Raw genomic sequence first — 15,174 nt, forward strand, 5'->3', positions numbered from 1 at the left:
GCCGGCTTCTCGCTACATCCTCACATGGTGGAAGGGGCTAGGGTAAGCTCTCTGGGGTCTCTTTTATAAGGGCACTAGTCCCATTCATAGGGGCTCCACTCTCGTGATTTCGTCACTTCCCAAACACCCCACCTATGAATACCATCACCTTTGAGAGTTAGGTTTCAACATATGAATTTTAGGGGGGAAAAAAATTAAGAGCATGGCAGAGGCACTGCTTCAAAATGGGATGTCTTCACAAGCTGAACAGAGCAGCTATATTTGTTGATGCAAATGATCTGATTGAAAGTAGAACAGTGATGCTGCATCTCCCTCTGATTTATGTTTTGGGCCTTCTCTGGGGGTGTGGGTATGGATACATGAACTTAGGGATCCCCTCCAGTGTGATTCTGAGTCACAGAAACTAAGCCTGAACCTCTTAGACACTCAAGGGGCTCTAAACTTGCAGGGGATTATGTCCTGCCCATTCTGGCGCTCGGCCCGGTGGAGGTGGTAACGTGGTGTATATGGAACTGCTGTGCAGTCACCTGTACCGCTTCCTCTCCAAACTCCCACCCAGCTCTTCCTGCTCAGAAAGCGTCTGCCTCCTCTCCTTCCATAAGGGCAAAACCAGCTGGCAGCTCAAAAGTCAAGGTTTATGGCACAGATTGTGCTGATGGTTTCCTGTATGTATAGTTGTCTCTAAACTCATCAAGCAGTGTACATTAAATATGTACAGCTTTTTGTATGTCAATCATACCTCAGTAAAGTGGTTTTTTAAAAAAGAGAAGAATTCACTTCTTTTTGTTTTCCTGATTGAACTGGGAAATTCCTTTTTCTGAGGCTGTGGAGGTCAAAGTCCATCCCTGGGTAAGGGTGATGTGACAAGGCGAGTGTAGGAACAGAAAATATGTGAAATGTCCTTATTTCACATATCATCCCACAGATGTAGGGCAGAAACACGGGACAAGCATCATGATTAACTTTTCCTGCCTATGACAAAAATGCAGATATATAAACAGTATGGTAAGAACAGAAGCGACTCCATCTTGAGGTAAGATTCCATTTAAAAAACCAGGGAGTTAGGAGTTAAGATTTCTAACATATTTTATGGTACTTAGCCAGCAGCTGACCCTATCTTAAGGCAGGGCAAGCAGTCCTAAATGGGATGTCCCCACTGCTTGAGGGTAACCATATCTTAGAGAAGAACAGGATCAAGACATTCCTTGTGTTAAGTTCATCTTACAGAACTATCTAGAGAACTGACTGTGGATAATGACATAATGTGTCTCACCAGAGAGAGACATCATGAGACCACAAGTCAAGCCTACACCCAACAACCTCTATCCCCGCCCTTTGCCCCATTCCTGAGAGCCTTAAAAGTGAGAATCTTAAGCCCCTAAGTGTGCCTCTTCTCTGAGGTTGCCCACAATTATCTTTCTTTAAATGTGTACTTTTTAAAGTCTTCGCACTGCTCAACTTACTGTGTTTTGTCTCTGCACTCTTCCAGTGGTGAGAGTCTGTGTTATTTCCTTCTATTTTCTAGACGTTAGCACAGGTCTTTGCTCTCTCTGTCCTTCCTCAGCTTCCTTGCTCTCTGCTCCCTGCAAGGCAGCTGCCATTCCCTGATATTCTCACTCTAATGAATTCCTTTCTTACCTACATTCTTCTGACCTGCTCAAGAATTCTTTCCTGATCAGAGTCAAGAACCCTCCCCGATCCAGGCTGAGGTTTCACCTGGTGTGCAGGGAGAGACGTCCCCAGACGCAGCTGTCCAGCAACACCACCAAACCCTGCAATATGTCATCAGTTGCCTTCTTCCACAAGTGAAGATAGTCAGCAAGTGGTGGGAAAAAGTCCCTCTTGGACATTAAGCCACTTGAGCTAGTTTGTTTTTAAGAAATCCCTGTATCTTAGCCTTCCCATGAAACTTCATGCCAGCTTAACCCTTAAAGAGGTCAGGTGTCAATTCAGACTCTTCTAGTCAAATGATCTATCACTGAAATGCCCCACTTGAGCAAGTCTCTCAAAGTCCGAGTGTTCTTTACTGGCATTGTTTCACTGTCTTGAGGGGATATCCTTGGTTGCAAAACCACATGTAGCATCTTGCCCCTTGACAGCCAGCATATTTCATTGTATAAAAGCAGTCTGGGATTCATTGCTTGATTCTTTTCATAGCAGCCAGAAAAAAAGTGAAATCAGAGACCATATTTAGATCATATTCATGATTTTCTCCATTCCTTTCAAAGCTGAGACACGATCAGGAGGCAAGTTGTTGACCATCAGTTGTTTTCTAGGAACAAATCTGCTTAGGCTTTTCAGGCACGACTTCTGACTTTTATTTTCCCAGCACCCTTCCCTGCTGTGCACATTGTGGATTCGCCATAACTACTAATCCAGATGCACTGTTTTCCCCAGTTGAAATCATCACTCACAAAATAATCATTAAGTAAATGAAGAAAAAACCCTTTTCTCCTGTACTCTGGCTTGTCAGTGATAAACAGACCAATAATAAAAGTAATTGAATGCAACAATCATATATGCCCCACACATATGCCAAGAGCCAATTTATACTCTATACATCAGTGGTTTCGCTTAACTTGAGAGTGAAATATCTGCTTTCATGCACATGTGATAGTAATTGCTCTTCCTTTTGTCACTGCTGTTTTCTAACATCCAACCATGTCATTTAACACCTTTTCATTCTTTCTCTCTGAGCAGAATATTTGTCATTAAATTTGCAGCTGTTATCACAATCTTCCTGGCAGTCAAATAGCTTATACCTGGATATTAACTCTGAGTATGGTTACCTGCATGAAATAGAGACCAAAATTCACAGAGGCTTCAACAGACTAGAAGTTGATTTCCATCTTATGTAACAGCCTGGAGTTAGAAGGTCTCAGACTGGCATGGAAACTGTGCTCAGGATGTCATCCAGACATGTAGGGTCCTTCCAGCTTTTCGCCCCTCCTTCTCTCAAGTGTCGCTCTCACCTGTATGGTCCAAGATGGCTCAGGGCACATCCACATCCCAGGTAGCAGATGGAGGCAGGAGGGGGGAAGGCGATGCCCCTCCCCTTTCAGGACACACTCCGAAAGAAGCAGACAGCACTTTGCCTCACATCCAGTTGGCTGAAATTCACTCACGTGACCACACCAAGCCACAAAGAGACTGAGCAGTGGCAAATTTATCCTGAGTGTCTATGTGCCCAACTAAAGTGAGGGTTTCTGCAAAAAGAGGGGAACGCAAATGGGGGTGACCCCTAGCACCCTCTGTCACCTCCTGATTTTGCTACAAGGAGCAAATCCTTGAATAAAGCACCTGCAGTTCAGCCTGTCCTTTGCTTTTAGTGAACAAAATCACTACTTTATTACCGGAAAGCATTACTGTGCACTTGCCCTGGAAATATGCAGTGTTGTGTGCTTTGTTAGAAAAGGACATGAAAGCTGTGGTGCCTTTATGCAACCTTTTAACAAAGTGTTATTGAACACAGTCCTCATCATTCTCCCTGGGCATGCTTTTCTTCTTTTTTCTTTTCTGGCTGCTTATGTGAACTCATCAAAACACACATTCACTTGTCCCCAAACACATAGATACACAAGTCTACATTCGAATGTGAGTCCCACTTACTATTTAAGTTTAGAACACTATTCGGAGTCATATTTATGTTAGCATTTTCTTGAGTTCTTTTATACCTCATTACACTACTCTGAGTCATTGATCTATTGTTTTGAATTGAGGATAGAGTCATGCACAATAAACAAGAGGAACAAAAAATTAGATATATATACTGTGTGTATATATATATATATGTAAATAGTAACATGCAACTGGCATGAAAATGTGAAAGTGAATAGCCATCTTGTATCTGAATTATTAGGTAAGACAAGCTGATAAGTTCCTTAAGAGTAGTGGCTGTCAGGAACATGAAGGAATTTCTGTGACAATCATAACTGATCTTACATTTCAAATCTAGGCAGCACATTTGAATTAATTAATTTCATTGCCTTCTTCACTAAAACTGTGGAACTCTCTGGAGATCACTTGATAGACCATCAGGGATCCATTAGTGGTCTGAGGCCTGCACTTTGAAGAATACCATTTCCTTACTTAAGTTGGCCCTAGGGTGGTTTGTGTATTCATCTGCAGGGCTGAGACAGCCAGTTTCAGCCCGGAGGTACAGTCACTACAAAGGCTTAAGTTGTGTGTTCCTGTTAGGGGTGCGGGTCACGGCGTACTAGGAATTGGGGAGCAAGGGAAGCAGAGAATCAAAACTATTCAACTCCTACTTAAAGAAAACATCTTATTAATAGAGATTTTAATATCTCTGAAAATTAGTTTGACTCAGTCAGTGGTGTAGTGGATTACCAAGCCACCTTTGCTACCCTGTTGTTGTTCTCATCCACCTTTAGGAAGTTTTGGAGAGATGCTTCAGATACATGCATAACCTAGATTCCAGTGATGCTTGGATTTTAACATCTCTAGCAACATTCCTAATATACTGAGTTCCTGGGACCAAAGTCCTTATGAAAAACATATCAAAATAACTGTCAACCTGCCACCGTCCCTTGTGGGTTTTGGGGAGCTGCTAGAGTATAACCTGCTAAAGGAAGAACACCTCCCTCCCTGTCATGTTTAAAGCTGAGGAGGGCATGGCTAGAGGACACTTCCCTCTGGGACCCAGAGAGCTGACCAGACCACTCTGCTCAGCTTCAGTCTCTTGACATTCACGGAAGCATAATGCCAGTGCCCTTGGGGCCTTCACCAAGCTTTCAGAGGGGATGAACGTGATCTAGAGTAAAGGCATTAGTTATTTTCAAACATGTAAAAAATCTGAAAGATTTTGAGGAGCTCAACTAAGACTGATATCAAACTCATTGGACTCAGTGGAGGGTTTTCCTGATTGAACTATGAATACTGATCAAAAGCCATTTGCTCACTTGAGAAAACTTTGCACATCCTTTCATGAAATTGGAGAGTATCAGGGTGACAGAGACCTTAAGTGAACACAGAGTCGAACTTTCTTCATACTTTACTCCATCTGGTACTTGATTACAGCGTGGTACTGGTGCTATGTAACATCTAAGTGATTACTATCTGTATTAGTGAGCTATCACCACAATAATGCTGCCTAACAAACTCTCCCCCCCAGACTCCACACCATGCCATGATAGGCATTGAGTTCACATTCACGCATCTGTGGATTGGCTGTGCTTCAAATGATTAGGTTGGGGTCAGCTGGACTTGGCTCTAAACTGTGGCCTGGATCCACATCTGTTCTATAGGCCTCTCATCTCTCCTTGGGCCCGTAGCTACAAGGGCAATTCTCACAGTGAAATGTGGGAGTATGAGACAGCAACCAAACTTCAAGCTCTGTTTGCATCATACGTACTAATGTCACATTGGCCAAGACCAAAGTTAAGGGGCAGGAATGTATACGCAACTCCCCACAAGACTATGCCAAGGATGTGGATATATTACAATATTGAGGAGTGAAGAATTGGAAGCAACAATTGAGTTAACCACACCATCCCTAGGTCCTTCCAATGTTCCTCGTATAACATAGTTCTAAGACCCCTGCTTTCCGAAGAACTCTCTTCTGAGCATGGCCATGTTTCTCTTTATTCCTTTGATGATGCACTTGGGCCCATGGCTATATAACATTCCAGGCAGGTACATACCAGAGGTCATCTCTTTATATTTGTCATGGTGTCTCTTAGCCCTGGTTCCATGTATTGCCTGAACTATACACAGCGAACCAGACTTATCATTTATTTCTGAAAATTCTACTTTATGTAACATGAGATTCCATTAACATATTGGTATTACTACTTTGTGAACAAGTTATTAGCCACAATACTCTTCAATTAACTATCTCAATTATAAAGATGCCATTTCCATTTTTATGTTGCAGTCAATTAATGTCCCATTTAGGAAGAACACATCGGAGAGAATATTTTGTAGGATCTCTTTAAGTAGCATGATTGTTAACAAACTAATCAGAATATATGTGAGTGTTCATATGTGTGAGTGTATGTGTGTGAATTCCCCAAATGAATATGGTCCCTTTTATAGCGGCAGGCCATATACCTACTCCAAACATTCATGAACACTGCTCTGTACATTACATGATGAAATCCACCTTCTCAATTCTTTCTTTCACGGGTTATGCCTTTGGTGTTGCACCTAAAAAGTCATCACTGTACCGAAGGTCATTTAGGTTTTTCTTCATGTTATCTTCCAGGAATTTCGTATTTTTGTGTCACATTTAAGTCTATGATCAATTTTGAATTTGTTTTTGTGATAGGTATGTCTGTCTAAATTCATTATTTTTTGTCTGTGGATGTCCAGTTGTTCCAGCACCATTTATTGAAAAGAGTATCTTTTTTCTATTGTGTTGCCTTTGACCCTTTGTCAAAGATCAGCTGACTATATTTATGGGGGAGGCCTATTTCTGGGCTCTCCTTTCTATTCCATTCACCTATTTGTCTATTCTTTCACTAATACCACACTGTCTTGATTACTGTAGCTTTACAGTAAGGTTTGAAGTTGGGTAGTGTCAGTCCTCTGACTTTGTTCTTCTCCTCCAATATTGAGTTCGTTATTCTGGGTCATCCCGGAGAATGTTTGGAGGGAACCAAATCCAGGGCAATGACTCAACACAGCTATCAAACACGTTGGCCAGAAAAAGGACAGACTCTAATAGGAGTATTTGCAGCAATAAAGCACATGTACTTTGAGAATCAGAGTGACAAGGGGTAAACAGTTTCCACGGCTGGCTGGCATGGCATCCTGAAACAGGCACACTTGAAAATTAGGGCTCGGCTGCTCTGTCTTCTATACCTTGACGCTGTGTATAAAACAGAACCAGGGGGTCATGGGGAGTGCATTCAAGCTAGAGTCCACCAAAGGGCAAGCCTGAGACAGATTTAGATCTTCTCCATGGCTTCCTGAGCCAGGCCTGCCCTTCGAGAAGCCCTGGCAGAGGGCCTCTAGTCCTGTGGGTATGGGCTGTCATCTGCTAAGTCATTGCTCTTTATTATGATTGCAACTCGTGAGGCTGCTGCTTTATAGGCAATTTTGTGGGCCCTCCTTCAGTTTCACTAGTTAGGAAGTAACTCAAAACTCTAGGAGATTCTGCCATTTTCCTGAACTGATGGGCCTTGGGACGGAGCTGCCCTATGTCAAAGGCACCAAAGGAACTGCCAGAGGGAGAACAAAAGGGAGTTCTCATCCCCCACAGGAAGCGCCCACTGGCAGCCCCTCTGGGCCTAGGCCCTGGGGTGAGGGTGGGAGGTTGAAGAGGCTGCAGGGATGAAGTTGGTGCACAGAGCTTGCAGTCTCAAGGAGGCAACAGGGATGAAAACAACTAGATCAAATACCAAGGGAGACCCGGAAAATCTCCAGAAAGCACCCAGAATGCTTAACAAGAAGCCCTCGATGAAAATGTCTTCAACCCCAGTAACAGGTGCCAGGTCATCTTATGCCATGTCTCTATTTGAAAATTTTGCATGGTCCCAAGCAACTTAGAGAAAACAATTCAAACTCTAATCATTACTCTCTATAAGCTGGTTCAAGTCCACCCTTTCCCCCCCAGCTTTATTGAAATATAACTGACACATAGCACTGTATAAATTTAAGGTGTACAATGTGATGATTTGATATGCTTATATAATGCAAAATGATTACCACAGTAAGGTAAGTTAATACTTCTATCATCTCACATAATTACCATGATCTTTTTCGTGTGAGAACATTAAAGATCTACTCTCTTTCAAGTATACAATACAGTATTGTTAACTATAGTCACCATACGGCACGTTAGATTCCCAGAACTTACTCATCTTAGAGCTGAGAGTATGTACCCTGTGCCCAACATCTCCCCATTTCCTCCACCTTCCAAGCCCTGGCAACCACCTATCTACTCTCTGTTTCTATGAGTTTGGCTTTTAGATTCCATATGTAAGTTCATTCAGTATTTGTCTTTCTCTGTATGAGTTATTTCACTTAGCACAGTGCCCTCCAGATCCATCCATGTTATTGCAAATGGCAGGATTTCCTTCTTTCTTATGGCCAAATAATTATTCCTTTGTATATACGTGCCACATTTTCTTTAGTCATTCATCTGTCAGTGGGCACTTCAGTGTTTCATGTCTTGACTGTTGTGAATAATGCTGTGATGAACGTGGGGGTGCAGAGATCTCTTTGAGATGATAATTTCATTTCCTTTGCATATATACCCAGAAGTAAAACTGCTGGATCATATGGTAAATCTATTTTTAAGTTTCTGAGGAACCTCCATACTGTCTTCCATAGTGTATGTGCCAGTTTACATTCCTACCTATAGCATACAAGGGTTTCCTTTTCTCCACATCCTCTATAGAATTTATCTCTTGTCTTTTGGATAATAGCCATTCTCCCAGGTGTGAGGTGATATCATTGTGGTTTTTATTTGCACGTCCCTGATGATTAGTATGTGGAGCACCTTTTCATGTGCCTGTTGGCCATCCGTATGTCTTCTTTGGGAAAATGTCCATTCAGGTCCTCTGCCCATTTTTAAGTTGGATTTTTGCTTTTTCTTTTTTCCTATTAAGTTATATGAGTTCCTTATATGCTTTGGATATGAACCCCTTATCAGAGATGTGGTTTTCAAATATTTTCTCCCTTTCCACAGGGTGCCTTTTAATTTCGCTGATGGTTTCTTTGGCTGTGCAGAGGCCTCTTCATCTGATATAGTCCGACTTGATGTTTGGTTTTGTTGTTTGTGCTTTTGGTGTCATATTCAAAAAATCACCACCCAGACCAACTTCAAGGAGTTCTTCCCTATGTTTTCCTCTAAAAGTGTTATGGTTTCAGGTCTTACATCTAAGTCTTTAATCCATTTCAGTTAGTTTTTCTGAGTGGTATATTATAAGAGTGCAATTTCATTCTTTTATATGTGAACATCCAGTTTTCCCAATACCATTTACTGAAGAGAATATCCTTCCCCAACTGAGTATTCTTGGCCCCCTTATCAATATTAGTTGACCATATATGCAACAGTGTATTTCTGGGCTCTCACTGGTCTATGTGTCTGTTTTTAAGCCAGCCCCACACTGTTCTGATTACTATAGCTTTATAATAAAGACTGAAACCAGGACATATGATGATTCTAGCTTTGTTCTTCTTTTTCAGGATTACTTTGGCTACTCAGGGTCTTCTGTGGTTCCCTGTGTGTACCTTATCTATTTTAATCCCCCCAGAAATAAGCAGACCCTGTTTTATTACTGTTTTGTAAATAAGGACCCCGAGGCTCAGAGAGATGCAAAACCTTGCCCAGATTCCCCAACTAATAAGGAATGTGACTGAAATTTCAAGCCAGGTCTGTGTATTCTAGACACAGTGCTTCTCCTATGGACAAATTTCACATCTCCCCTACTCAGCCTGAACTCTCTAAGAATGTGTGTCCCTCAAATCATCCAATGGGATGTGCTGTGTATCATGAGCTCAGAAACTTTTGTGGACTGTTTTTAAAAGATTGCAGGGTAAAGGATCAAAAGCTTACAGTTGGCAAAAAACGTGAGTGATAGAAGTGATTTTTTCTCTAGTAAAGAGCCAAGATTTTACTCAAAAGGTGAGCAAAATCTCCAAAATCCCCCAGGAGTTAGGAAAGTAAATTCTAGGGCTGCACCCTCTGACAACTGTCATATGTAGCCCAGGGACATTGTGTAGTTGAACTAGTGTTTATGCTCCTATGAGAGTACCTTGGGTTCTATGCTCTAGTGATTTAAGGTTGGGGCTATTTTAGCAGAAATAAAAAGTATGGACTGGTTAAAGGCCAACTTGCTCTCTGCCTGTCTTAACCACCATTACTTAGTACACCAGTTCAGTTTGAGCTAAGATCATATGACAGTGTCCCAGGATTAGAAACCCTCAGAGGTTATATGACATTCTCAGCTCCTCACAAACTACTATGGTTCATTTGTAGATAACTGAGTCAGACCTGACCTAGCACAGCAAAAGCCCACAAATGGAGAACAGAGACCTATTTAAATTCAAGCACAGTACTCAGCTAAGATAAAAGCTCTGAAGAGGAAGAGAAAATATTTCATAACATTAGCAAACCTCTAGACAGACTATAAAACTTTTATTAAAGTAATGGTAACCTCTTTCTCTCCTCTCTCTCTTTCTTTTCTTTTTTTTTATTTTGAGAAAGAAGGGATAGATATCCTTCCTTATACTTCAACAAACTCTGGAAAGAGTGCTTTAACAACCTGGTTTTGGAATTTTGCTTTTTGCAGGTTGTAGATGGTGAGACTTTTGGAAAGCTTGAGTGTCTTGTTTTGTTGATCTGGTTTGCAATTGTGTGAGTTTTCAGTAGCTGCAGAGAGATAATAACTGCAACCGCTAGACAATCAGGCTCTCCTTTAATAACGTTGTATATGAGATAACTAAGTGGATGCTCAGCACTGAACTTTGTGAGAAGTAACAGCATCATCACTTGCCTTTCAGAAAAAAATGGATATGTGATTAAAATTAAAATGGTACAGGTTTACAGGCAATCATAGATTGCAGATCTAAATGTAAAAAGTAACAAAAAATAAAGCTTTCAGATGAAAAGCTTTTGACCTTGACCTAGGGAAGAAATTCTTAAGATCTGAAAGGCACTAACCATAAAAGAAAGAAATTTTGATAAACTGGATCACATTAAACTAAAAACTTCTGTTTGTCAGAAGACATTACTAAGAGAGTTAAAAAGACACCACAAAATGGAAGAAGATATTCACAATACATGTACAGCCAAAGGTTCATACTGAAAAAATATACATATTTTTAAAGGTTAAACACTGTATAAATCATCAAAAAAGACAATCAATAATTAGGTAGCAATATGAACAGACACTTAACAAAAAAGATATGCAAATGACCAATAAAAAATCAAAATGTTCTTAATTTCATTAATCATAAGACAAACACAAATCATATCACAACAAGATTACACACACACCTACCCAAATGGTTAAAATGATAAAGACGGAATACCAAGTGTCAGTAACGATGTAAAGCAACCAGAATTCTCAAACTCTTTTGGTGGGAGTGTTAACTTGTAAAACCAGTCTGGAAAATTCTTTGGCATTATCTACTAAAGTTAACCATATACATACCCTACGACACACCAATTCAATAACTGGGTATACGTATAATGGCAATGTTCCTCAAAAGACTAGTAGTAGAATATTCATAACAGCACCATTTGCAATAAACTCAAGCTGAAATTACTCAAATGCCCATTATCTATAGAATGGACAAATTATAGTGTACTCACACCGAGGAATATTATACAACAATGAAAATGAACAAATTCTAACCTCACGCAACCACATTGATGGATCTCATAAATATCAATAGTAAAAGAAGTCAGACCTAAGAGAGTACATGCTGTATAAGCCCACTGATAAAATCAGAAAAACAGGCAACTCATGGGTTTTTGACTAAGGATGACAGTTGACTTCTCAGAACATTATTATCTGCAAAAGAATGAAAGTGGACCCTTATGTTACATCATACAAAAATCAACTCAAAAAGGATGAAAGACCTAAAGGTAAGACCCAAAACTGTAAAACTCCTAGAGAAAAACATAGTGGGGTTCTTCATGGCATTGATCTTGACAATGAATTCATGGATATGACATCACAACTACAAGTAACAAAAGCAAAAATAGACAAGTGGGACTCCATCAATTTAAAACCTCTATACAAGAAAGGAAACAATCAACAGAGTGAAAAAGCAACCTAAGAATGGGAGAAAAAGTACATTTTTCTTCTCATTATGTGTTGTATTCCTTGCTTCTTTGCATGCCTGGTAATTTCTTACTGGACGCCAGATATATATTTTAACGTGCTGGATGCTGGATATTTTTGCATTCCTATAAATATTCTTGAGGTTTATATGTTGATACTGTTACATTACCTGGAAACAGTTTGATCTTTTCAGATGCCACTTTCTAGCTTTGTTCAGTGAGACCAGAGCAGCATTTAATTTAGGGTTAATTTTTCCCTAAGGCTCAAGCAAACACTTTCTGCATTCTACCCAAAATCCCATGAATTATGAAATTTTCCACTCTGGCTCAGGACCAGGCACTACTTGGGGCCCTGTGTGGACTCCAAGAATAGCTCTCTCTATTGCTTTTCTGCTGGTTCTTTCCCTTACCTTGGGTACGTCTCTCACATGCATGCACAAAAGGAGGGACAACTTGGAAAGGTAAAATCTGAATTTAAGTGAACTTCATGACAACCAAGACCACTCAACTTGAGCTTCACATATACCTGAAGCTAATCCCTATGGCTACCTTTGGTCCTCGTATTCAAGATAACTGGTGACCTTTGACAAAAATCATGTCTATGAGTAGTAAAGGCAGATGAGATCAGGTGGGACTGGGTTGGGGGAAGACATAAAGAACAAGGAGAATATTTTAAAAGAAATAAGGAATTTCAGCATGGTTAAATATTGATGGATGATATCCAGGAAGAGGGATGAAAGGACGAATATACAAAAAAGAGAGGACTGTCATTGCCGTACTGCGTTTGAGGAGTCAAGAGCACTCCCATTGTATGTGGGATCCAGAGCACAAGTAAAAATGTTGGCCTTATTATTTATTTACTGCCTTCCATTACACAGACACTATCAGTAAACTACATGAGCTTAACATAGATTCCCAACTCTAAATGCCTCTGCAAAATGTGTGTGTTACATCACTAGAAGAATCAGAGCAGGCAGAAATGGTCTGCTGACATAAGAGATCATAATTTCCAGAGATAAAATATAGGGCTGTATCTTAGACCCTCTTCTTAACTTGAGAGACCTTCAGAAGGTAAGTGGCCCTGGCCAAAACTAAAATAGTCTTTGTGGATCTTGTAAACAGTCACCAAAATATAACTAGCATCACTTAGTAGGCCAACTTTGTCAGTTGCTCTGGTGTATTTGGCAACCAACTCATCTTGGCAGCTTCACCCAGAGTCAGACCTCTCACGGAGCCTGAATGAGTGTTTTCTATGGCTGAAGGCACTAGCACCCCCTTGGAAATTCCTGCAGGCCACGGTAATTTCTGCTGTGCTGGAGGTTGTAGAGCTCCAGGATGTCAATGAAGCACCTGTCCAAGAGCCGTCATGGATAAGCAGGGACCTTTTTCCAAAGCTAGATTTCAGTTCTTGATTCTGCTGCTTACTAGCTGTGTTACCTTAAGTAAGGTAGGTTATTCAAGGCATCTGTGCATTCATTTCCTCATCTGTGAAATGGGTGGGGGTTATAGTATTTCCCCCACTGTATGAAGGTGAAACAAGTTAAAATATGTAAAGCACTTAAAGTAGTGCCAGGTACATAGTAAACACTGAATGTCTGTGAAATAAAAATTCATATTTAAAGTGATGTAGAGCTGCACTGTGAGAGAAATTCTGGCTACAGGGTGAACTTTTATCTAGGTAAAAATATTAGCCGGTAAAGTCAACTTTAATAGCATCACCAACTTGTCTGTTAGCCAAATTACATCAATCTGACCTTAATCAACTGAACAGAATGTCATAGATATTAAGAGAGAGCCACAATCCTGAACTGTGAGCCATAAATCTAGTAAAACTCTAGCAGAGAGGTCTGAAAATTAAAGAAGGTAGTATATGAGACATGCTATTCACACATGCCTTTAGGTATAGCAAACTCTAGCCTTTATTAATTTAGATTTCTGGAAAGCTCTATGTTTGGCCTCATTTGTTTACCTTGCTGTAGGAACACCTTCATTGGGGTCTGCTTTATTGTTATGGTCTTGGCCTTTACCAAGGATAGTACACAAGGAAAATGCCAAAATATTTACTAAATGAATGGATAGAAACATGAATGCATTGATTAGCTGCTACTTTTACTGCAAAACCATCATGTCAGGTATTATCCATTATGCTTTTCAGTGTTCCCCAGGAAAAAAAACCACAGTACTAAGAAAAAGTGTGATTTCCTTGAAGAATTGGGAGGCATCCTTCTATCAGAAAATAACTGCAGCATGCTTTCTCTGGTTGCCTGGAAACTCAGAGCAAAGTTTAATGCTCAATCGCTGTAACTCTTAGCCCTCAATGTTAGTTTATTTTCCCTTCTCATTTGCCTATATCTGACTTTCTAGTTTTATCCTAATCATTTCAATGTGTATCTTTTATATAAGGACAATAACCACAAACATTTATTGAGTTCTTACTGTTTTCCAGAAAATATTCTAGGAGCTTTGAATAGAGTAACTCATTGTTAAGCTGCTGCAAACCTTCTTAGAAAATGTAAGGATATAAATCAATAAAGACGCATGTACATGTCAGTGTGAATTGATTATCAAATGAGAATGAGGTTTCATGGTGAGAAGAATACAGGCACACCTCGTTTTATGACACTTCACTTTATTGTGCTTTGCAGATTCTGAATTGTTTATGAATTGAAGGCCTGTGGTAACCCTTTGTCAAGCAAGTGTACGGGTACCATTTTTCCAACAGCATTTGCTCACTTCCTGTCTCTGTGCCACATTTGGCAATTCTCAACAATATTTCAAACTTTGCATTGTTATTATATTTATTATGTAATCTGTGATCAGTGATTACAACTTTCTGAAAGCTCAGATAATGGTTAATACTTTTCCACAATAAAGTATTTTTAAATTAAGGGAGGTACATCATTTCTTAAGACATAATGCTATTGCACACATAATAGGCTACAGTAAACTATAAACATCACCACTGGGAAACCAAAAAATTCACTTGACTCACTTTATTGTGATATTTTCTTTATTGCCATGGTCTGGAACCAGACCTGCAATATCTCCAAGGCATGCATGTACTCAACACTGACATATCAGTTGATTACTTTTGTTCAAAGAAAAGTTAGGTAACTTCAGTTTCCAGCAGTAGTATGCCTCGACAACACTCCTGATAAATATAACTAAAATACCAGGTAACACACATTTATCCTTAACTTAATGACTTTCATTTTTTCCTGAAAAGCCTACTACTAGGCAAAAAGCTGCTCAATGAAAACTTTTCCATTAATTTTAATGAGAAAAATTATTATGCATCCATCCCAAACCAAGATACCCAAACAATTATCACTTATACTGCATAATGAAATTAAATAATTGAACAATCAAACCAAATACATATAAGTAATAAGCAACAATGTGAAAATAAATGTAGT

General features: G+C 39.9%; 1 protein-coding gene across 1 annotated transcript in view; it reads right to left on the reverse strand.

Annotated features, from left to right (window-relative positions):
- The window catches only part of LOC108383406 (uncharacterized), a 262,402-nt gene that overhangs the window by 113,904 nt on the left and 133,324 nt on the right, over positions 1-15,174 (reverse strand). The gene's annotated exons all lie outside the window — the stretch shown is intronic.

This window comes from Manis javanica, chromosome X (genome assembly GCF_040802235.1).
Source record: "Manis javanica isolate MJ-LG chromosome X, MJ_LKY, whole genome shotgun sequence".
Taxonomy (NCBI): Eukaryota; Metazoa; Chordata; class Mammalia; order Pholidota; family Manidae; genus Manis; species Manis javanica.